Here is a 26,471-nt window from a genome sequence, read left to right as displayed (position 1 = left end):
GACTCATCCGTTGTTCCCTTGGTGAATTTGTGCCATTGTTGCGGTGACCACAACAGATACAGCTGCCTGGAAGGCAGTTGAGTCAACTGCAGGTGGGGTTGGTCCAGGGTTTCCGCGAGTGGGTCGTCGAGGCATCTTTCTGCCAAGGAACAGAAAGATGTTGAGTATCTGTGCTTTTTGTGAGAGCGTGATCCTATGAGCTAAGTGTGTAGCACTAACTTAGGTACTTTCACAATTTGGCACACAATCATGGATTCGTACACATAGCAGATTACAACATCAAAGTAAAACACATAAAAGTTTACTAATATTATTGGCATTTGATACATGAAAATTTTGCTCGAAAGAGCATACATAAGTGATATTAGTTCGACAACATAACGGCTCTATGAGTAGTGTAGTCACTTAAACATAGAGTCGGGGTACATAGAATGGATCCTAATGACCTAGTAAGATAAGTCTATCCCTAACACTCCATGGTGTGTCCTAATATAGTGGCGGGATCATATGCCGAAGTGTTGAGCCAGCAACTGAGCCATCTCAGTCATGTCTCCAATAACCTCATCCCTCTCATGCTCAGCTTGTACTGCACGTGCTTCCAAGGCGAACAGTTGTTGATGCAGGGCGGCAATCTCAGCTTCAGGAGAGCGGTTCTCCCTTGCAGGGTTCACTGGTGGGGTGGGGTGGTTCGGTTGCGCGTCGCCAACAAATGATGTGGTGTTATCTTTGCCTGAGTTTTGCCCTTCCTCCATGTCATCATTAGTCTCCTCCAACTCGTAGTCAGTGTCCGTGTGCTCGTCAGGTCCGACGTTGTGTGCTCCCTCTTGATTCCCTTCTGGTTCATCTTCAAGCATCCCGTGAGCCAATAGGACTTAGTGACACTGAATGCCCTGCTGCTCTCCTTCCATGAAGGTTGGGAGAATGTATACGAATAAGCTATCATTATCCTATGACTCTACAACTATTGTATATACTAAACGGATATTCTCTTCTTGGTGATAAAGGGGTATGTTTTTAGGTTCCCTAGCTATCACTATCTTCTCAGTACGTGTGATAGTTATACCTTGGAGGGAATGTAGTTGATCAGGCCACATCAACTCCTTGATATGACTAGAATAGTTCTGGATTAACCGAGATACTAGCATTATCTTGTTTGGTTCGGTATTATGTTCTCGTTCCTAATATAAGCAAGGGTGTTTTTATTGTTATGTTTTACTTGTTTTGTTCAGAGTTGTGTTAGTCCCTCTTTTGGTTTATAGTTACATATCAATGTGTGGTTAGATATGCTAGTTCACTATAAACAGAGCTCTGATACCAACCTGTCACACCCCGAACCAGACGGCGGAAACGTCTGAGGGCTATTGTGACTTAATTGAATACCGTCACAATGATTATACATGAATCATAACATCATTCATCACCATGCATTGAAATATTACAACTGATATTGTTTACATTTGATACATTGTTTTTAAACATTACAATTCCATAACATAATCCGTTTGATCATTAATCTAAGCAAAACACCATGACATCACTTGGTGCTTATTCCTTGGTTTACCTGTTACCTGAGAATACAAGTTATTTTGAAAACGGTCAAAATAAAAATGTGGGTGAGTTCATAAGTAATGTTATGGAAAATGATTTTTGTGAAGTTTGAAAACCCAGAAAATCCGATATTTTCTGAAAAGAGTCTTGTTTATAAAAAGTGTGAAGATTTGTAAATATGCTTGTCGATTTTGAAAACATGAATAATTGTTGAACTTTGTATACATCACATAGGTAAAAGTGTTGAACTCCCCGGGAAAACCCGATGTTTTCCCCATACATAAAATTATGTGTCTTATTTATTACGACGATTGTTTTTGATTACCCAGGTGACATTGGATTAATTATGGGTTGTGAGTTGTTATAATCACGCATTAATGAAAATGACTAGTTTATAACTACCAATTACAAACGATCCTTTAGGCGTCGTCCGTACTACTCACTTAATCCAACCACCCTGACTTCTCTTGATTTAAGCCACGAATCTGTCTACTCGATATCTCATAGCCCCACAACCGAGGAGAAAGGAGGGTATGAATCCCTCTTTATTTCCATAAGTTGTTCAAGGCTATCGGGAATGCGAAAAGCACTTGGCCCGACTCCCATTTGACTTCTCGACTTCGCTAGTAGTACCAACGGGCCTTTGGGGCCCAACAACACATTAGAGCTATTGAAAGTCCTTTTACATGGAATTAGGTCATAGGAGGCCCATTAACATGTAAGCGCGTTCCCTTCGGGCCTAAAGATCATGTTATTGGGCTAGCAAGGCCCAACAAGCACGATTTGAAACTTTCAAGGCCAAAGATTCGAATAAATTCGTTTGGTAACGATATTGGTGTTGAAAATGTATTTGATATTACGTTTCGCCGGTAGTCGGGGATCTCGTATTTTGTCTTAAGGGATTTATTTGTTTAAAAGTAAGATTTTACCTTTTCTCGACCCTTCTTGGATAAAATTTACACTTTTAGTCCTTTATATAAAAGAATTTCCATTTTAGTCTTTAAACCATTTTTCTTGTCACATTAGTACCATAACTTATTGAAAAGACATTTTCAGCCCAAATTTACTTTGTAAACAGCTTAAGTCCTTCAAAAATGAAGTTTTCTCGGTTGGAACCCCCATTTTCGCAACTTTTACAGTTTTGGCCCAAAATGGAAAAGTTTTGCATTTTTGATCCCTTTTGAGTTTGAAAAACATTTTTGACCTTTGAAATGGTTTTAATACACTTGAAATCCCCTGTTTTGCAGAAAGTGGCATATCCAGCCCCTCAAATTGAAAAATCTCGCAATTTGAAGCTTATTGGGCCGAAAAGCCCATTTTAGCCCATTAGGTTCAAAATTTCCATTTTAAGCCCTTCAAAAATGTTGATATTCAGAAATATTGTTATAGAAATTGTTTGGACCCTTTTTAACCTCCATAAATTATAATTTGTCGTTTTGGGCCCTTAGTTTTGTATTTTTGACAATTTAAGCCCAAAAATGGGTTTTATGTCCAAATATGATCATCCTAACCAAATGAACTATTTTTCTTGACTTGATTAGTGTAAAATGGTTTAAGTTATGTTTATTTCATTCCTCTCGTTATAGATCTCGGTTTTTAGATGCTTTTTGGATAACATATTCATCACAACACATGATATTACACACAAACATGCATCAAATCACACATAGCATACATTTACTCATAGATCTACACATTTGCTTGTAATCTCCCCCATAAAAACTCATAAAAACCGAAAGAAAGGGGGTATGAAACTCACCTTGGGTGTGGTTTCGGTTTTTGGAAGGAAAGATGAGAAAAATTCGGCCCTAGCAACCTTTCTTGGAAGATCTCGAACTTGGATGCTTCTAACGTGCTAAATCATAAGTTTGAATGAATTAAGAGATGATTCATGAATGGAAAGAAATAGCTAGCTTATGGATCTAAGCAACATCTTACCTTAGATGATGATTTTTGTGTAAGAATCCCTTGAACACCTCTTAGATCTCGAAAATATGGAGAGGGAATGAGAGAGTTTCTTGAGAGAATTATGAGTGAAATATGTGGGTGTGTGCTTGGATTCGGCCGAGAGCAAGAGAGAGAGGAGAGAAGAGTGATTTTGAAGTAAGTTGCATGAAAACAAAAGATGGCATGGATGTTTGAAGTGTAATAACCTAGATATCTTCCATACAAAGATGAGGTGTCATGCAAGAAGTCAAATTCTTCTTCTCCTTTTGGGCTTGGGCCGAGAATTAGAGAGGAAAAAGAAAAGAATTTGGGCCTTGTATGCCTAAGAATTTTTCATGGTTATGTTAAGTGATGTTTGGTCCAAATAATTATAAATGTGATTCTTATGACCTATTAGGGCTAAATTAGGTTAATTATGGCCCAATATGGTTTATTTATTTAATTTATTTCATTCTAGGCCCAATATGGCCCAAAATATTGAAATAAATGGAAGTGGGTCCAATTAGAGCCCATTTAAGTGTTCTATGCCCATGATGGTCAAATTGGAAGCTTATTGGTCCATTGGGCCCAATAAGGAAGTCCTAGTCCAAAATGGACTTAAACAAGAACTTCTAGGGTTTCCAATTGATTATTGACTACTTGAAATGCTTGTATGAGGTGTTTGATTGAAATTCTGTTGTCATAGAGCATGCATCATACATGCTCTCATGTCTTTGATTCATAATTTGGCTTAAGTGTTGCAGTTACAAGGCACAAAAATTTCTAGTTGTGACAGCATCTCTTACAACTGTTCTTACGGGAACATGAGGACCTTCTTTGACGGATCTCCAGATTTGTTCACCTTTCTCTTTGTCTAGTAAAAACCTTTCCATTCTAACTTTCCAATGATCAAATTCTTCCACAACTAGCAATGGGGCACGTGTAGGGCCACCCATGCTATTTGCAATTCGCATTGAAATCATTTGCTGAGGATTTGAAGCAGCCATTGAAGTCAAGATATCTTCAAGTTTATGTGGTATAAGAAGAACTTTTATCCTTAACACATAAATGGTTGAAATGCCTAGGTAAATTCAAACCAACTATAATCTGATCTTATGGATTCAAAGGACAACCAGTCGAGCTCTGATACCAATTGAAAAAACAAGATCTATGCGTAGAGACAAGGTTTGAAAACTCAAACCTTGAGTGAATGCTTGAGATCAATGTCTGCTTGATAATGGATTTTCAAGCCAAGACTATAAAGACCAGTCATGTCTTAGATGATCAGTTCAACAAATGATGAAGACATTAATTGAGAACAAGTAGATAATGATCAAGGCAAAGTTAATAAATGAACAACAAGAAGAATTTTTTTAAGGTGATACGAGTAACTGCCAAAAGTTAGTAAAAGATCCGTTGTTGACTTGCATTGAAAGCTCCTATTTAAAGGAATGAATGTTACAATGAATTACGCCAAATGTTTACATAGGACCAGACAAAAGACATAAGCCTGACATTCTGAATGTCCTAAAGTAACTTTAGACTAAGTCCTATGAAGTGTTACATCAAATACAAGACAAAAGTAATAAATGCACTAAAGACATAAAGACTTCATTCCGAAAAAGCAATATTCCGGAGATGATGGTTTTGTACGGATCACAACACATTTCGGACTTTAGGATTAGCTCCAGAATGTGTTCCTCTTCAAAATGCTTCTCCGCTTCTTTTCTCCAGCTCCGGACAGGTTCCGGATTACATCTTCCTTCCGGAATATATATTTAGGATTGCTAGAGGTTCACTTTCCGATTCCAATAGGTACCTGTCTACTAGTGACCTAAGAATACAAGTTATTTTGAAAGAGTAGATCATCATTTAGACTGGTGAGTTCATAAGTATTTTCGTGTCATTGTTTTGTATGAAAGTGTTTGTAAATGTTTGTTATAAATGTTCGTTAGTGTTTGATGTAAATGTTGTATCTCCTAGAAAATCCTATATTTTCTACTTTATTATGAAATGTAGTCTTCTACCAAGACCCAACTGTTCTGAATGTTTGTTCTTTTGTAAAAGTGAGTGTTTTTCCCAAGTATGACTATCATTAACAAAATATATTTTACATTACAGTTTATGTGAGAAGATCACAATGTCAATGCATAGGGAAAATAAAGATGTACTGTAGTATTGTATATAGTAACTACCATTGTACTAACTACCTTAAACCAATTGTTCAACAAAGGTAAATGTGATGAGATTATAACCATACTTGATTAACTAGTAAAACACGATGATCAAAGACGTTGAAATGGTATGAAATTCGTCACTCGTAGACCTGCAAGTCCCACTGTAGCTAGCATCAAGGTGTAGGATGGTCAATCCCGTATAGATCTATACACAAACTCACGCTCTCCCTCCAGGAGACTTTTGTTACAAAACGTGACACATCGGTATATTGCCTTGCCATGAAGTAGTGGCTCACATTAGTGTTATAGTATTATGTAGTTGTATAGTATTTTGTCTCTGTTCTAGTATATAGTATGTTGTCACACTCCGAAAACCAAAGGCGGAAACATTTTTGGGGTTGACTCCACGTTGAGTATCAAATCCAATGCACATAGTAAAACAGTAAACACAAAACATTACGTTACATGATATTTTTTAAATTTGTTTGAAAGAAAAGTTATACAAGTGTTATATACATATATCATATGAACAAAAGCAAAGACGAGTCTTCGGAACACTCTCTCTTCTCCAAAAGATAACAATGTACCTGTCTAACGCTGACCTGAGAATACAAGCAGTTTGAAAATCAGCATAAAGCTGGTGAGTTCATAAGCGGTTTAGTTTGGAAAAGAGCGAGTTTCCTTTGCTTTTTGAAAAAGTGGTTTTTCAAGAAAATCCCATATTTTCTTATGAAAACAGTTTAGTTATCTTTTGTTACAAATTCGAAAACGGTTTCTTATGTCATTCCAGGAAAATCCCATATTTTCCTAATAGTTTAGTTATTCGTTTGTTACTTTATTCGTATATGAGTGGTTATGCTACCCAAGGAAAATCCCATATTTTCCTATGTGATGTGTTGTCTATTCGTTTCTAATTTCGTTACTAGTTGTTATGTTACTTCAGGAAAATCCCATATTTTCCTATGTGTTGACGTTGGTTCTTAAGTTTGATTTAGAAGTACTAATGATTACCATACTTGCAGTATTAGTTAAGTATTCTAAACTCTTAGTTATCCTACATTCAAATGTCTATCATATGCTAACTTAGTTGTATTTTCGAATATTTGGATTCACCAGAAATGTACATTACAGTATTTTCGATTATTCTGATGATTTCCAAATGAGTACATTAGTTGTATTTTCGTATCTCTGGCGACATTCTAAGGCGGATGTATTCGAAACTCAGTAGAGGTCCAGAGGCGTACTTTCGTATTAAATTCGAAACTCTGGTTACATTCAAGGCGTACACTAACTGTATATTCGAAGTCTTGGTGTCATCCAAAGGCGTTATTTCGCATTCGTAGTCCTATTTCTATTCGTATTCGTATTCGTTCTATCCTATTAGTTATATTCGTATTCGCATTCGTATTCGTACTATCCTAATAGTCATATTCGTATTCGTATTCGTACTATTCTATTGGTTATATTTGTATTCGTATTCGTATTCGTACTATCCTATTGCCTATATTCGTATTCGTATTCGTATTCGTACTATCCTATTGGTTATATTCGTATTCGCATTCGTATTCGTTTGGTATTAATGTTAGTTATGATTAGTATGATTTCTTTTACTAAAATTAATGTAGTTTAAAACACTTTTTAAAGAAATCTGACTTTAGTCTAACTGTTTACCCTGCAATTCGAACCATTAGTTAACACAAATTTTGAAATTAGAAACATACATAAAATGAGACATTGAACTGAAAATAAGTTCAAGTACAAGATTTGCTTGTACTTTTTGCTTGTATTCCCCCTTGAAAACATTTGAAACCGGGTAGGGGTATGAACTCACCAGTTGAGAAACGCGTCAGTTTCGATCCTAAACGTCAGTTTTGGGTTCGCAAACGCACAAGATTCCTATGGATTATCATATGATACACATTTGTATCTAATTAGGACTTGATTAATTTATTTGATAAGGACATACACTTCTAGTTGCAGAAACACCCCATTACAAGTGTTTGGAAGGACCCGGGTGGCATTTAAGGACCTGTATGAGTAGGGAATGGAGTTTACTCTTCAAGAGTAAACTCCTTAAGGAGTTTACTGCCCTAAACACCTCATATACATGAGTTCACGGACGTGAACTCATGGAGGTTGATTTTGGGTGCAAAATGGCTTCAAAACACTTGGGAAATATTGCTAGACTTGGATTTTAGGCTTTAGAATGGATTGAAACTAACATAGGGGTTATTTATTGGAGTTTACAGCTGTAAACATGGAGTTTACGGTCGTAAACTCTCCTTCACACTCAATACTTAATGTTTTGGTTCCTAAACAATTACATGTGATTCCAATGATTTTTCCCAAGCCTTATATCAATTTTTGAGGGACTTTTGGCAAGGATTTAGGAGTTTACGGCCCATGAACCCCTTCATGGCCGTGAACTCTTATGAAAGAGTGATTTATTATGTTTTAGGCTTCTAAACTTGTTTGTGGTCATCCCTAGAATCTATCCTAAGGCTTAATGTGTGTTTAAGTGGAATCTTAACACATTTAGAGGAGTTTACTCCCCATTTTAATGAGTTTGTGGCCCAAGCATGTTCTTGGGCAGTAAACTCAAGTTTACTCCTCTAAATTGATGTTCAAGGTGTTCCAAGGCCAATTCCATAATTCTACAAGTCGTATCTAAGCCTTATTGGTGTTTTCGAAGAGTTTAAGGGCATGAAAACCCCTTTTATATGTGTTTACGGCCCAAGCTTGTTCTATGGCCATAAACACATGAACAAGGCTCTAAATCATGGTTCAAGGCATTCTAAGTCCATTCGATAAAGTCATCTAGCAATATCTAAGGTCTGATTGTTGTTTGGAAGGGTTTTGTTGCTCAAAAACCCCATTTATATGAGTTTACGGCCTAGGACTGTTCTAGGGACGTAAACACCTGATAATGATCCTAATTCATGGTTTAAACTCGAATATGAAGGCTAGAGGGGTTGTATAACAAGTTAGGGAAGGTACCTTGGTGATTAGAAGCCTTAAATTTGAGATTTGGACCCTTAAACTTGAATTTAGGAGAGAGTTTAGAGAGAGAGAGAGTAGAGAGATGAAGAAAAAGCTTCAAATGAAAGCTTGAAAACGTTTATATATGTCCCAAAACTTGGACACGGTGAAATTCTACCCGATACCGGCATTAAACGGGGCTTTTGGTCGCACCCGATTAAGTTTCCGTAACTCGGCTGGGACGTTTTTAAAATTTCTGAAATAAACATTTTGGGCTAATTTCATGCGTTCCTAAAGGGTTTTGGACACCCATTATTATTAAAATAAACATATAAGTTTAAATAATTTAGCCCAAAAATGAGATCGAAACGAATTGATAAACAGGGAATTTTACGGGCAGAACGGGTCTCGGCGATGGAAAACTTTGGGTTGTTACATTATCCCCCCGTTAGAGGGAATTTCGTCCCGAAATTCAAAGATTAAGATATAGATCATGAAATGAAAAGAGATGCGAATGGATCAGCTGCTCCGGGTTTTCATGCTCCCAAGTGACATCAGGTCTCCGCTTGACGTTCCAGCGAACCCTCAATATCGGGACGCATCTTGGTTTTGTTGGGTAGATACTTCTTAAGGACCGAGACGTGAAGTATCAGATGGGTGTTACTAAGTTCCAAGGGTAAACGGAGTTTGAAGGTTACGGAATCGTTCCTACAAGTATCGCAAAGGGTCTAATGTTACTAAGTTACAAGTTTCTATAGGTATCTCTGGTGTCGACTAGTTCTCTATCGTCTTAGCTTTTGGAAAGGTCCACGGGTATGACTGCTTTGCTTATCTACATAACCAGGGAAAATGGTTTGACTGAAGGGCACCACTAGGAACTCGTGGTGATCATGCCAGGTCCTGGTCGTTGCCTTGTACACATCATTCTTACTGAGGTTTGGCTAATAGGTAGTTCCAGGAATTAGGTTGATACTAGACTTGACTAAACGTTCGGAAGGAATTCTCTAGAATTTTCAGGAAAGGCATTGGGGAATGAGTTGCAGACTTTTCGTTTCTCGAATATCACACAGACAAGGAATGCATGGGAAACATTCTAAGCTTTGATACACAAAGATGCGAAGGTTGGGTTTAGGTTTGATGCTGAGAATCATGAGAGTCGGGTCAGAGGAAAGATTTGGACGGACGACCCTTACGAAGACAAGAATAACCGCATGAATGAGACTCAGTCATTACATGCCAATGATCGCATCAAAGCTTTTCACGAAAAGTTTACCACTAGATCGAATGGAAAGGAATAATCATCCGAATTGAGGATAAGATCTAAGGGTATGACGTTATCGTTCTCTTTCTCACTGGTTGGTCATCCTGACGGTACACGTTTGATTACTAACGAAGGATTTAGTTTAGAAAGATATTTGAATGAATGCTAAGCAAATTCTTTCAGCATTAGAATCGAAAAGGATCACGGGCACAAGATTCATCGAGAAACAATATACCTGTAGCAAAGGTGGGGTCGGCAGCTGTCCTTTCTTGTCCCATAGTCAGGACTCTCCCGGTGTTGCCAGATGTTACTGCCTTAGGACAGTTTCGTTTATAACGCCCGACCTCTCCACAACTGTAGCAGGTTTGACCGATACCAACTCCAGAAGCTTGACTAGTTGATTGGGTTGGGGTTTTGCAGCTTCGCACGAGGTGACCTTCCTGGCCACAGCTTTTACAAAACTTTGCACGACAGGGGCCAGGGATGCGACGGTGGTAGCTACATCAGTTACACCATGGGAGGATACCGGCATATCCGGTGACAGGTGCTTGGGTTGAGGAACCTACAACAGATACATCAATAAGGGTAGTGGCAGTGTGGACTACCACTATCTGCTGTTTCTTCGAGGGTTCTGGGGAAGACTGAATCTTCTTCTTCTTTTTCCAAAACTTTCTTTTCTCGCCACTCTTTTCTGATGGCTCGGGAGTGGTGTCTGCTTCTTCTTGGTCATCATTGTGATCGATCAAGGTTTTCGCTAGACATTTGGTGCTGTCATAGGTATCCGGCTTCGTAGCTAAAACGTTCCCTTTTGTTGGCTGGGTTAATCCCCAGATGAACCTCTCAATATTTTTGCTCTCCAAGGTAACTAACCCCGGACAAAGCAGTGCTAAGTCATCAAATCTGGATGTGTAGGTGGCAATATCGGAACCCTTCATCTTTAGGTTCCAGAGTTCATGCTCCAGCTTCTGGATTTCACCCCGAGGGCAATACTCCGCACGCAGAAGTTCCTTCATAACTTCGAATCCCATAGCATTGGCTACAAGTAGAGTCAAGGATTTGACTCGGCCGTTCCACCAATTCAAAGCTTTATCGGTGAGCGTACAGGCGACAAATTTTACCTTGTCGGATTCCGAACAGGCACAAATCTTGAAGATAGATTCGATCTTTTCTAACCATCGAGTTAGAACAATGACACCCCCTGTGCCATCGAAGAATGTGGATTTTGCGTTCATAAAGTCTTTATAGGAACACTCCCTCCGGTGTCCCTGATTACCTTCCAGGTTTTGGGTTTGGATACCACCCCCTGAACCACTAGGGTTTAGTTGAGGTAGGATGCCTGATATTGTGGCAGTAATGGCTGCCTGAAGTGTTTCCAAATCGATTTGAAGAGGAGGTGGTGGCGGTGGTGGGTTGTTGGTCTTTGAGCTGGGTCTTTTCCTTGGAGGCATCTTGATCTAAAATAACCAGGAAAGAGAGGATCATAAGTCCTCTGAATTGAATCGAAAGATACGGAACAGGGGGTATCTCATTAAGACAGATATTCTATTAAAGCGATAAAACAGCAAGGAGTTATCAAAGCAAATAATTTATCGCTAAAGGAATGATCAAGGAACAACGCTTGAATGAGGACTTCTACAACGGATCGGCTCGAGAAATACTCCCTTAATATTTCATGGTTTGCTGCAACGACGGCTCGTTGTTTGGGATATTGGGTAAGTTTTAGGTATGTTGTGTACCACAGTCACGCCCACGAACATGTTGGCCGTGTCTCGAATGAATATAGTTGGAAAGGCTATATTGATCCTAGACACGATTACATAACTGCCCAGGTTTAACTGTAGCGTACAACACCCATTTACTTATATTTTGTTCTACTTGTAGTTACGGGTTTTGATAGTCGATATACATGTATACTTTAGGAAATACTTATATTTGTAGAGTATACTTTTAGTTCAGAGCACTTAGGCCCCTTAATGTTTATACTCTTATACCATGTAAGCTTTGGTATACTAGTTCACTATAAACAAGGGCTCTGATACCAATCTGTCATACCCCGAAAACCAAAGGCGGAAAAATTTCCGGGGTTGACTCCATGTTGAGTATCAAACCCAATGCACATAGTAAAATAGTAAACACAAAAGATTATGTTACATAATATTGTTTACATTTGTTTGAAAGAAAAGTTATACAAGTGTTATATACATATATCATATGAAAAAAAGCAAAGACAAGTCTTCGGAACGGTCTGTCTTCTCCAAAAGATGGCGATGTACCTGTCTAACGCTGACCTGAGAATACAAGCAGTTTGAAAATCAGCATAAAACTGGTGAGTTCATAAACGGTTTAGTTATGAAAAGAGCGAGTTTCCTTTGGTTTCTGAAAAAGTTGTTGTTCAAGAAAATCCCATATTTTCTGATGAAAACAGTTTAGTTATCTTTTGTTACAAATTCGAAAACGGTTTGTTATGTCATTCCAAGAAAAATCCCATATTTTCCTAATAGTTTAGTTATTCGTTTGTTACTTTATTCGTATATGAGTGGTTTTGCTGCCCAAGGAAAATCCCATATTTTCCTATGTGATATGTTGTCTATTCGTTTCTAATTTTGTTACTAGTTGTTATGTTACTTCAGGAAAATCCCATATTTTCCTATGTGTTGAGGTTGGTTCTTAAGTTTGATTTCGAAGTACTAATGATTACCATACTTGCAGTATTAGTTAAGTATTCTAAACTCTTAGTTATCCTACATTCGAATGTCTATCATCTACTAACTTGTATTTTCGAATAATTGGATTCACCAGAAACGTACATTACAGTATTTTCGATTATTCTATTGATTTCCAAAAGAGTACATTAGTTGTATTTTTCATATCTCTGGCGACATTCTAAGGCGGATATATTCGAAACTCAGTAGGGGTCCAGAGGCATACTTTCGTATTAAATTCGAAACTCTGGTGACATTCTAGGCGTACAGTAACTGTATATTCGAAGTCTTGGTGTCATCCAAAGGAGTTATTTCGCATTCGTGGTCCTATTTATATTCGTATTCGTATTCTTTCTATCCTATTAGTTATATTCGTATTCGCATTTGTATTCGTACTAACCTAATAGTCATATTCGTATTCGTATTCGTACTATTCTATTGGCGATATTCGTATTCGTATTTGTACTATCCTATTGGTTATATTTGTATTCGTACTATCCTATTGGTTATATTCATATTCCCATTCGTATTCATTTACTATTAATCTTAGTTATGATTAGTATGATTTCCTTTACTAAAAGTAATGTAGTTTAAAACACTTTTTAAAGAAATTTGACTTTAGTCTAACTGTTTACCCTGCAATTCGAACCATTAGTTAACACAAATTTTGAAATTAGAAACATACATAAAATGAGACATTGAACTGAAGATAAGTTTAAGTACACGATTTCCTTGTACTTTTTGCTTGTATTCCCCCCCCCCCCCCCCCCTTGAAAACATTTGAAAAACATTGAAAAACATTTGAAAAAGGGTAGGGGTATCAACTCACCGGTTGAGAAACGCGTCAGTTTGGATCCTACACGTCAGTTCTGGGTTCGCGAACGCACAAGATTCCTATGGATTATCAAATGATACACATTTGTATCTAATTAGGACTTGATTAATTTATTTGATAAGGACATACACTTCTAGTTGCGGAAACACCCCATTAGAAGTGTTTGGAAGGACCTGGGTGGCATTTAAGGATTTGTATGACTAGGGAATGGAGTTTATTCTTCAAGAGTAAACTCCTTAAGGAGTTTACTGCCGTGAACTCATGGAGGTTGACTTTGGGTGCAAAATGGCTTCAAAGCACTTGGGAAATATTGCTAGACTTGGATTTTAGGCTTTGGAATGGATTGAAACTAACATAGGGGTTATTTATTGGAGTTTACGGCTGTAAACATGGAGTTTACGGCCGTAAACTCCCCTTCACACTCAATCCTTAATGTTTTGGGTCCTAACAATCACATGTGATTCCAATGATTTTTGCCAAGCCTTATATGAATTTTTGAGGGACTTTTGGCAAGGATTTAGGAGTTTACGGCCCATGAACCCCTTCATGGCCGTGAACTCTTATGAAAGAGTGATTTATTATGTTTTAAGCTTCTAAACTTGTTTGTGGTCATCCCTAGAATTTATCCTAAGGCTTAATGTGTGTTTAAGTGGCATCTTAACACATTTAGAGGAGTTTACTCCCCATTTTAATGAGTTTACGGCCCAAGCCTTTTCTTGGGCAGTACTCAAGTTTACTCCTCTAGATTGATGTTCCATGTGTTCCAAGGCCAATTCCATAAATCTACAAGTCGTATCTAAGCCTTATTGGTGTTTTGGAAGAGTTTAAGGGCATAAAAACCCCTTTTATATGTGTTTACGGCGCAAGCTTGTTCCAGGGCCGTAAACACATGAACAAGGCTCTAAATCATGGTTCAAGGCATTCTAATTCCATTCCATAAAGTCATCTAGCCATATCTAAGGTCTGATTGTAGTTTGGAAGGGTTTTGTTGCTCAAAAACCCCATTTATATGAGTTTATGGCCTAGGACTGTCCTAGGGCCGTAAACACCTGATAATGGTCTTAATCCATGGTTTAAACTCGAATTTGAAGGCTAGAGGGGTTGTATAACAAGTTAGGGAAGGTACCTTGGTGATTAGAAGCCTTAAATTTGTGATTTGGACCCTTAAACTTGAATTTAGGAGAGAGTTTAGAGAGCGAGTAGAGAGATGAAGCAAAAGCTTCAAATGAAAGCTTGAACACGTTTATATATGTCCCAAAACTTGGACATGGTGAAATTTTACACGATACCAGCATTAAACGGGGCTTTTGGTCGCACCCGATTAAGTTTCCGTAACTCGGCTGGGACGTTTTTAAAATTTCTGAAATAAACATTTTGGGCTAATTTCATGAGTTCCTAAAGGGTTTTGGACACCCATTATTATTAAAATAAACATATATGTTTAAATAATTTAGCCCAAAAACGAGATCGGAACGAATTGATAAACAGCGAATTTTACGGGCGGAACGGGTCTCAGCGATGGAAAACTTTGGGTTGTTACATATGTTCTCTCTGTTCTAGTGTATAGTATGTTCCTCCCTGTTTCTCATTACAGTATGTTCTTTCTGTTTCTCATTACAGTATTTTGAACCGACTCATGTATGAACTCGCTCTTGTATGATTCATTGTTCTAGAAATAGTAAGTATTAATTCTCTAAACTATACCTATTATAGTTAACTAGTAATGTTGTTTGAATGAATGAGTATGTTTGTACACCTTTCCTAGCCAAAGGTGTTGAATTGATGTAAGAACTATTATATCTATAAACATATACATAATATATAACTAAGTTTCAAATGACACTCGGACAAACAACCGAATACCCTAAGTCCACAACCAAACAAGGAACAGGAAATAAAGTGACTTATTAGTCCTAAGCCCTTTCAACCTTATTTATATAACTATATCTATATAGACATGATTTTGACAATATATAAGTTTAAAATGTTTTGCAATGGTTACAGATGACTTGATTTCAGTTTATAAAAAGTTTTGCAATAGTTTGTTTGATGAAACAGTTCGAAGTATAAGAAATCCACTTGTTTGTAGTTATTAATCACATGTGATTGATATAATAACTATAATGTTTCAACTTGTATTCCCCCCATAAAAGCATTTAAAATCATTTAAAAGATAAGTTAAGGGGTGGACCTAGCTGATTGTGAATGATCTTGAAAGTAACATAGATATAGGATTCTAAGTGTCAAGTGAAGCGTCGAGCACAAACGGATCCCATTAAGCATATAATGACACATATATGTATATAATTAGTGTATAAAAAACTATTCTTGATATAGAAACACCTTAGGGACTAGGAAACACTTGGATTGAAGTGTTTAAATTAAATATGATTGTTCCTAAGGAGTTCATGGCCAAACAAAGGGATGTTCACGGCCTTAGGAGGGTTCATGGCCAATGAACACATGATGTGTTCACGGCCCAACCTTGCATCTGAGAATGGTTCATCGTCTCATGGGGTGTTAACGGCCAATATGATTCTATGAAGGGTTCATGGTCGTGATCCCTTCATGTTCATGAAGATGATGATCAAACATGACAAATCAAGGCTACGATCTAGTATCCTTTCAAGTATGACAAGATTAAGGATGAAGCAATTATGTTTTTGAGGCTTTATAGTGTTCACGGTTGAAGCTTTTTGAGAGAGAATGGATGTGTTCACGATTGAGAGGAGGAGAAATGAGAAGAAAATGAGGTCACTCTAATATATATATATATATATATATATATATATATATATATATATATATATATATATATATATATATATATATATATATATAGGAGGTGGTTCACGGCCGTGAACCTAGTTTGCGGCCGTGAACACCTTGTGAGTGGTTTTTTGGTTCGATTTAATCCTCCTGATCCCAAGCTAACTCATCCTAGCATCCATTCATACATTACACTAGGCTCGGAAACTCTCAAACAGACCCTTAACAGTGCTAAAAGATACCAAAACCTAGTCTGACATTTGATTGAATTGAATGGTTGTACAAGATAGAAATTTCGGGTTGTCACAAGAGTGAGGTAAGTCTCCTCACCATACTAATGTGTCGAAGGAACCAAGTCCTACCCATGTAATTGGTTGTGATGATTATTGTGAGTGTGCTATTGATAGATTATGTCTTTATGATAAGAACATGTGGGTTTCCCATGGCAATTAGTTATATGTAGTATGCTAGTTGTCTTTGTGAGTTGTGACTCTGGCAAGTAGTGGTTACTTCCGAGTGTGCTATCAATATCTTATGTATTTATGCGAAGACCATGTGGGGGTTCCCATGGCAGTCATTTAAGACCATGTTGGGGTTTCCATAGCCTATTATGTGATATGTGGTATACTAGTTGGTTATGTGATATATGATATGTCGGGGGGTTCCCGAGGCAGTTGGATATAAGACCATGTGGCGGTTTCCATGGCATTCCAGGCTGAGAGGGGTTCCCATGGCAGTGGGCTAAGACCTTGAGGGGTTCCTATCAGACTCGATGTAAGACCTTGTGTAACATCCCATTTAAAATAGGATAATTAAATAATGAACCCAGGACTCTGAGGGTAATTTTTACTATTATTTTATACTATTTTTGCCCCAAAATCAAACAATAATTAATGGGGTGTTGGTTTCGGGGTGCCAAATGTTATACTTCTGATATCCAAGGGGTTAAAGAGTAAATATCGGAATTATTCTGAGAAGGATTCTTGAAGCCAGGGTAGAAATGATAATTTATGGATCTTAATTGAAAATAATTTGCAGAGGAGGGGTTTTTTTGTAATTGTTGGACTTATATTGAAATGAATTATGGGAGCAAGGGTTTAAATGGTAAGTTAAGGATGTACTTTGAAAGAAATAGGAAAGGAGGGACCGGTTGTGTCAATATGGGCTAATGTTCCATGAAGCGGGTATATAGCCTTAACCGGTTCATTGTCTGTAACCCTAAACCTAATGCTCCATTCAGTCGCCACCTTTACCTCACGTCCCTCTAGCTGCACCCTCTTACCTCTACTATTTCCAACCACCACCTCCTAGTCACCGATGTCGCCCAACAAAGCCAACCGACGGTGCAATCCCGTCAGCAACGAAGAACCTTCAACGACGTCGTTTTGGTGGGTCGCCGGACTTTGTAGCGCCACAACCTCCGTATCTTCCTCAGTTGGTGCTGCTGCTGCTCTCGCTCCTGCTGCCTACTACGATTGAGACCGCAAATGGATTCCGCTGTCGTGCCCTTGCCGCTACTGCTGCTCCGGCTATCATCTACCTCTCAAAGCGACTGGGATTGAGTGCATTCTTCGGTTGTTCGCGACATTTTTGGTGTTCGGTGGTTCGTGGTTTGTGAGAGAGTTGTATGTGTATGTGTGGTTTCTGTCGAGAGGGACTCACGAAGGACCACCATTACGGTCGGCCATGGTGGCTGCTGCTAATAGCATTGTGTCTCCGATCGGCCGCCGTCTGCTGTTATGCTTCGCCACCAGCAGCCGCCATGGAAAGTGGTTGTGTGGGTGCTTTGTGTACTTAGGTATGTATAGGGTTGTTGTACTCCTTTAAGAGAGTGTGGGTGTGGTTTATGTGAACGTAAAACAACATTGACCCACCACCACCACCACCGTGAGGTGGTGGCTGCCACCTCCGACCACCGTCTGTCGCCTCATGGTGGTTGGTTGTGAAATTATTAGGTGTTTATTTTGGGATAGTATCTGTGTGTGTATCATTGTAATATGTAATTGGAATAATAATAGAAAAGCTTGAACCACCACCATGAGGTGGTGGCTGCCGCCACCGGCCGTCGTGTTGGGTGGCGATGTGCTTTTCCTTGTTGTGTTAGATTCATATGGGATGCATGAAACCCTAGTGGTCCCAATGAAAACCCTAATGGGCCCAAGAGAACCATACTTGACCTAATAAAATCCCAATGGGCCCAATAAGGCCCAATATGATCTAAAAACCCAATCAATGGACTAACGGGCTAATATTTGGTTGGGAAACCCTAATTAGGGTCTGGAAAACCCTAATAGTATATAACCCTAATTTTTGGGAATTGATCGGCACGCACAAGAGAATTATTTAATAACTTGAAATATTAAATAATAGTCATTGGAAAATTAATGTAAGGCAACAAAGGAGTTAATAGCTTAAGTCCTTAATGGTTTAAGTAAGAAACACTTAACCCTAATCATCATTTCATGTGAAACCCTAATCTTACTCGCCTTACTATTGAACTTTGGTGATTGGACTAATAACGGGATTTCCAAGAATAAGTAAATAGACTAAATAATCATACGGGCTGCTTAAGGATAATGCCCATGTGAGAGTCTTGGGCCCAATTTGGAAAATTGGGCCATAGATGGGCCATAATTGGGCCTCTATAAGTATGCGATATTCGGCCATAGGAATTGGATTGGAATAATTGGATGAGCCATAAGGAAAGACTGTGTAGAGGTCTGGGCCCAATTTGGAAAATTGGGCCATATGTTGTACTTTGGCCCATTACTTGACTTTTGGGTCTTGGAGTGTGAGTTGGACCTTGGACTTGGAACCAATTATTAATTGGGTATTTTTTGATGTTGACAGTTCAAGGAGCTGTGAATCAGTAGTTGGAGTTTTATCTGCAGGACTTCAGCAGTGTCAGGTGAGTTATCCTCACTATATCAACAGGGTCTACGGCACCAAGGCCGACCCTTTATGATTTACATCCTGGTTCAGGATGGTTGCCATGTTATTGATATGCAAGATTACATCCTTGTTTAGGATGGTTGCTATGTTATTGATATGCTAGATTTCATCCAGGTTTAGGATGGTTGTTATGTTAGATTTCAGATAGATCGGTATCCTAGTTATAGTATGCTTGTATGGTGTTATGATTTGTTAGATCGGTATCCTGGTAGATAGAATGTTGTTATGCTATTATGATTGTTATATCGGTATCCTGGTATATAGGATGATGCTATGTTAGTGACCTGGTTAGGTCAGTATCCTGGTTATAGGATGTTGCTATGATTGGTGATCTGTTAGATTGGTAGGATTGTTATATATATGCAAGTGTATGATATTTATGTACACATGCTTGTTTGATTCGGGGTTGGGTTGAGGCAGTCATGCTTTGTGCTTGAGGCCAACATACCGTGAAAGGGATTCAGTCAGACCGAAGGCCCGACGAGTGGTCCGAATAGGCTGTAGGCCCTTCGAGGCGGTCTAGACGTGCCGAAGGCTCGGAGAATAGTCAATATAGACTGAAGGCCTGTGAGGTGGTCCAGTCAGGATGACGAATCATTATGCATGCGGTTCTATATTGGCTATATGATATGGTTATATTTGTATGGTGTTGGTATTTTGGGGTAACTCACTAAGCTCGCAGGCTTACAGTTTTAGTTTATTGTTTGAGGTACATCAGATGATCACAGGAAGGCAAAGGCGTGATCATACAGCTCCTCATATTTTATGGTTTTATGAATTGATTCTGGGGATACTCTGATGTCTAAACTCTTTTGAAAACAAACTATAACAACTTGATGGTTTTAAAATGTATTAAAAAGTTTTAATTTGGCTCAAATTTTATGGATGTTACAAGTTGGTATCAGAGCCTTCGTTTGAGTGAATTGGAGGAATATTCGTGTGAATCCAGTCTCAAATCAAGGAAAGGTTTTGAAAGTGATTTCTAAAATGGTTTTCAAGATAAGTAAAAGAGGATGCAGAGTGTACGATCTGCCGAAGCCAGTAAGTAGACCCCAAAATACCATACAGTTATTTGATTATGTGATATGTTAGAACAACATGCTAGTGCTAGGCTAGGGATTTTCAGGAATTGCATGATAAAGTTGTCTGATTACATGATGCCTGCTAACCTAGGGTTTCGTTTATATGAGATTGACATTATTACTGTAGTTGCGTAGTGTATGCATCACGGTTATACATAATTAAGATCTTATAGCTTGAGAATGTTTGATTTGGCCTTATGTTCTGTTATTGTTTGACTGGGGGCTTATGGTAGGATTGGATATTCGAAATTCTATCGGGTCCAGCTTTATGTATGACTAGCATACACTAGTGCTGCAGGGTTGGTGGAAGTTTCTTGGATGGGCAGGTTATGTGAGGCCAAGAGGCCGGTTACAGGACATTTAGCATTCCTCTAGGAGTAAGGATTGAGCACTCGCTATATTTATGTATATTGTTAGGGCGTTGTGATGATACTTGAGACAAATAGGGGTAGGTATGGAAGGTAGTATGGGCCTGTACTACTGAAAGCACAGGACCCATACGCGTAGCAAGGAAGTCACAACCCCTAGGGTTGCGTTTCGGAGTTAGTTCCCTGGCACTATATGGGTTATTAGAGATCTTTTGGTGTATTGCCAGAATGGTGGTCACGAGACGTCTTGTGACCAAATCCAGGTTAGGATCAGGAGCTGGCAGACAGGATGGGCCATCATTGTCAAAGGACCGTGTTAGTGAGATCATCCGGGAGGGGGGTGATCAGGGTTGTCCGGGAACAGTTTCTTGGGATGTTTCAGTCTATTAAGACTGTCGTGGTTGAATAATTCGACGAGCCCTATGCAACCATTACCGAGACAGTTGTCGTGGCAGCTATAACAGCTATAACGACGGTAGGGGAAGGAGTTGATCAAACTTTCCAGTACCAGGATTTGTTACCGGTACAAATTCTGATGAGCCAAGGGCTGCAGTTATGTGGGATCAGGGAAATGTTTTGTTACTTGTTATATTCTGCGGATTGAGCGGGAGAGGCTAGCACATGAGTTTCTAAGTGTAAGGCTTCAGAGGGTTTTTCTTGAGGCTGGAATGTGAGTCACGGGGACTTAGGAAAGGAGTGATGATTATGTTCCGTTAGGGTTTTGGCAGCTGGAAGTGGAATGGTTAATTAATGGATTGGGTTGTCGTTTTTAGGGCAAGGATTGTGCCCTTTTTGTTCCTCGAGCCCGGAGGAGTGAGCAGGCTTGTGACCTAGGATGAGGTTGTATTCCAACTCGGGGACAATTGGTTACAGGGATTGGAGATATTATTTCAGCGCCGGTGAGCGCATGTGGGTCGATGTGGCATAAGTATTTTGTGAGGCCCGGTTTGTCTGGATCTCTTGTATCGGACGGTAAGGATTGATTTTTTGATCTATTTCACTTTTGGCGATTGTAGACTAAGTCTTGGGAGTAGTTTGTAGCCCGGTTTAGGGCAGAAGTTGCTTCAAATATTATAGTTCAGTTGTGGACGTTTGAACGGGTAAGTGAGTCAGGGTGCGAACCCTGAAGGGAATGATTCTAGAGCCTGAAAGCGGAAACTTGTTTTGAACACCTTGGAAAAAGGGGTACTATGTGGGAGGTCTGCGGATAGGGTCCCACATAAGGGTTATTCAATGTTGTTAGGATTCAAAGGGTTTAACAACCGTTAGTGATCGACGGACTAAGCGCCAAGGGAAGTAGCTAATCATTAAGGTATTGGTTGGAGCATCTATCTTTTGGTCTTCATGACTTGAGTGTGAGGTCATTCAAGCATTTGTGATTGTCGGTTTCACTGGGATTCAGGAAGTGTTCATCTGGCTTTTAGGAGTGTGTGATCAATTGTAATTGGCTAGTAAAGGAGCACTAGTGTGGAAGAGTTAGTTGTCATCGGATTGATCGTCGGAAACTGAGAAGGGTCGAGAATTCTTGAAATTATCATGTTCTGTGAAGACTTAGTTAAAGATAAGTGCGGGAGAATCGTCCTGAGATGCAGAAACAGGAGCAGTGTTGAAAAAGGGATCAGTCTCGCATTGTTTTTAGGATGGGAGACAATGCAAGTGGTTGTTTGGTTTGTGGGTTGTGTGAATTGGGAGTTCGGTAAAACTCCCGAGCAAGTGTATCACGTCTTTTTGGTGCTTCATAGTAGAAGTCGGGAAACCAGGTTGGAGTTCTAGTCATGAATTAAGTTCAGTTGAGTTTTCGGTCAAGGGCGTCCTTGACTCTGAGGGTTTTTGGATTGATAGATTGAGGGTTTCGTTAGCTGCCAAGACTCGGCAGTACATTCAACATGGGTCTACGGGTTATTAGCATATGTGGTAGATACGCGGGTCAGGGAACAGACCACGGATTTCCGATAGGATAGACGAGCGACACGAGGCCTAGGGATAGGCCGGGGTTGGAGTCCATGAAATGAATCAGGAATTTGGAACCCCAAGTGGGTGAGAACAATTTGCATGGGAAAGATCACCAGGGGGTGGTCTAAGGAGTGTTGGATTAGTGTCTAAGGCTCTATCTATATTTGGTAAGTACTTGACCCGATTGTGTATGGTGATTTAGAGAGAATAGATATTATTATTAATGTATTATAAGAATAATATGTTAAAAGAATAATAGTATATAATTAATCAATATAAGTCATAAATTAATTAGGAATTAATTGGTTGACTTAAAGAGATTAATTAAATAAAGGGGTATAAACTGTCAAATGTGTGAAAGTTGTATTTTGAGCCAAGAACCCTTATGGATATGGGTTGGACGATTTTAGGGAAGTGGATCACCTAGAAATCGTCCAAGGGATTATCTAGAAGAGGATTTGGGTTGATTTGAGTCTAAGTTATCCGATTAGGGTTTTAAGGTGAAACCCTAAGAGCTCACAATATAAATAGACCCATAGGGTTGAGGAAATCGACCACCCTTGTGATTGGAGTAACCCTAGAGCCGATTTCCCTCTTCCTCATCTCTCTCAAATCATCTTCTTGCTAGTTGGTGTTTGTAATCCATTAGAGGAGTGACATTTGTGACTCTAAGCTCGAAAAAGAAGAAGGTTTTCAAGCAAGTAACTCAAGGTATTATACTAGATCTGTATTCATATGTTTTGAATGTTAGTTTACATTAGATCTAGCCATGAAAGTCTTGGATATGTTCCATGTTCAATTAGTGAAACCTAGATCCAAGCTATAGGGTTGTATGTGCACATAGGTAAATTTCTCATGTCCAAAACCCATCAGTGGTATCAGAGCCATGCTTGGTTTCAATTGAATATGATGCTCTACTATTTTACTTGTTGAAAATCGTTTTTTTCTTGCCCTCTGTCGACCCAACTCGGCGAGTCAGTGTTTGGACTCGGCGAGTTGGCCTTACTCGGCGATTCCAAAGCTTGACTCGGCGAGTCCGAGCGTCAGACAGAGGATAATTCGGGATTTTGTTGTTGTTTTGTCTTTGATTGATACCTAAATCATTTTATTATGTAAAAATCCGAATTTTAACTTAATTTAATGATTATCCTTGACATAAATATAGGTAATTTCAAATCTTTTAAATATTGATTATTTATATGATAAATATTGGACTATTTAAGATTATTTGGTAATTATCTAATGACTAAAATTTAATTAGGTCAAATATAGATAATTATGAAATTAGTTGTTTAATTTGAATTATTTGTTATTTGATCCCTATTGTTTTGAAAAGTTCAATTTCTATCCCGAGGTTTTGAAATTTGAATTTTGTGATTAATAGTTTAATTTAGAAGAATTTAAATTTCAACCCCTATAGTTTTACAAGTTTAAAAACTCAACCCTATACTATTATAATATTAAAAGCTTATTAAATATATAAGTAAAATTAAAATGCTATTCTTACCGTTAGTAGGCCTCATTCACGAAGCCGATCTATAAGGTGGGTATAAGGTTGTTGCCTATAAGATGGCGCTTAATGGGTGTACACTCACACCCACCGCTTGCTTGACCGGTGGAGGGTTGTTAGCCGAACGGGTAGGATAGGGCAACTCTCTCTCCTCATTAATAAGTATAATGAACCTATAAAGTAACTAAACTATTTTATGAAATTCCCAATCTTAGTTACTTTAGGAAAAGTGAATTGATGCAATCCCATGAAATTGCACTTTGCACCCTTGCTGAGAAGTTAGTGGAGCGTGTGTGGTTTACCGGCACACTAATTGGTTCTAAGCAAAGGTGGCAAAGGGTGATCCATTGTTTATCATAGTTCGATGGAGCGTGTGTGGTTTACCGGCACATCAAATAGATGATTGCAACAATGAAGGCACCATGTAGATTTGCATGGTAATTCACACCCGCTTTGTGATCCTCGGTATCGCAGTCACAAACTAGAGGGGCATATCGAGATTTAAACATGTCATTGAAGAGTTCAATGAATCTCTAAAATCTGGGAATTCTCAATAAAACTTAAGGTTATGTTTTCGTGGTGAAGAATTAGTGAATCATCATTCACTTACCTCCAAATTATTTGCATGATTGTATTACAAAATCCCTTTTCTAATATGTAAATAATGTTGTTGGGTCCTAGCCCTAATTTTTCATTTTGGGTGTTTAATTAGGGATCCAAATTCTAATAAAACTTTGTCCTTTCTATTTGTAGATGTCGACCGCAAACAACGCTGCTGGTAACTCATTCACGTTAATGAGTATTTGCCAAAAGGTGACCTTCGATGTTACGAACTTTAGCGAATGGATAAGATACATTCACACCATTGCACGCTACGAGGAGAAAGAGTATGTCCTTGACGAAAAGCTCGAGAAGGTCATCCTGGAAATCGCTACTCCCGAAGAGATGGTTGTCTTTGAGACACACGAACGTGATGCAACGAAAGTCCATTGCATCATGAAAGCCACCAAAGCGCGAGGCAAGAGCGCTACAAGATCATCACTAAGATGATCACCGCGAAGATGGGAAATGGAGAATCGTTGACTGTGCACTTGCAAAAGATGCAACGATATGTTGATCGTCTTCACAAGTTAAATGTTAACTTTGGGGAGGATTTTGCCATCGACATTGTTCTTCGTTCCTTGCCTTCATGCTACAACCAATTTAGGATGACCTACCACATGAACAAAGAAGAGGTCACCCTAAGCAAACTCCAAGGACTCCTAAGGACTGCTGAGAGCAACCTAAAGGACAAGTCTATTACACAAACTCCCGCACCAACCGCTGCTCCTGTTTTGGCTATAGGTCAGCGAAGGGGCAAGAAGAGGAAGGCTCTGTCAAAGAACCACTACAAGGGAAAGTCCCAAGATGGTTCCTCTTCTAGTGGGACCAAAGTTGATCCCGCTAATCCCAACCCTAACCCGAAGGAGGCAGAGTGCCACCATTGCCACAAAATAGGACATTGGAATAGAAGCTGCCTGGAATATCTGCAAGCCATCAAGGATGGAAAGATCAAGCCATCTTTTGCAGGTATATATACACAATTAAATCTAGTAATTCATCTCACACTATTTCTTGGGTTCTAGATACAGGATGTGGTTACCACATTTGTTCTGATTTGCAGGGACTAAGAAGAGATAGAGATGTGGAGCAAGGAAGAATAAATCTAATCATGGGAAACAGAAGATCGTTGCCTGTCACCAAGAGTGGAGTATATTCTTTAGTGCTTAGTAATGGATTAGGTCTAGATTTAAATAATTGTTGCTACTCGCCAGATATGGAAAGAAACATCATTTCATTTCATGGTTTGTTTAGACAAGGATTTAGATATTCATTTAATAATATGAATGGTTCTATTTATGCTTATCTAAATGGTGTTTTATACTTTGAAGCAATGCCTTGTAATGGAATTTATGAAACATTTATGGTTGTAGATAACCTAGGAAATGATGTGTTGTGTATAGATTCTTCTAATAGTATGGATAAAGCATCTTTGTGGAATTGTCATCTTGGACATGTCAACAAGAAGTGAATAGCCCAACTCCAAAAGGATGGAGTGTTGGAGTCATTCGACCTTAGGGAAGATGACACGTGCGAATCTTGTTTACTTGGAAAGAGGACTAAGTCACCCTTCACTGGCACTTGTGAGAGGGGTGAGGGTTTATTGGATCTCATACATACCGATGTATGTGGGCCCTTTAGATCCACCACAAAGGATGGAAACCGCTTCTACGTGACTTTCACCGATGATTATAGTAGATATGGGTATATTTACTTAATCAAGCACAAGTATGAAACGTTTGAAAAGTTCAAAGATTTCAAGAATGAAGTGGAGAATCAATTGGGCAGGAAAATCAAGATGCTTCGATC

This window comes from Lactuca sativa, chromosome 4, assembly GCF_002870075.4.
Source record: "Lactuca sativa cultivar Salinas chromosome 4, Lsat_Salinas_v11, whole genome shotgun sequence".
NCBI lineage: Eukaryota > Viridiplantae > Streptophyta > Magnoliopsida > Asterales > Asteraceae > Lactuca > Lactuca sativa.
Note: the sequence above shows the minus strand (reverse complement) of the source record.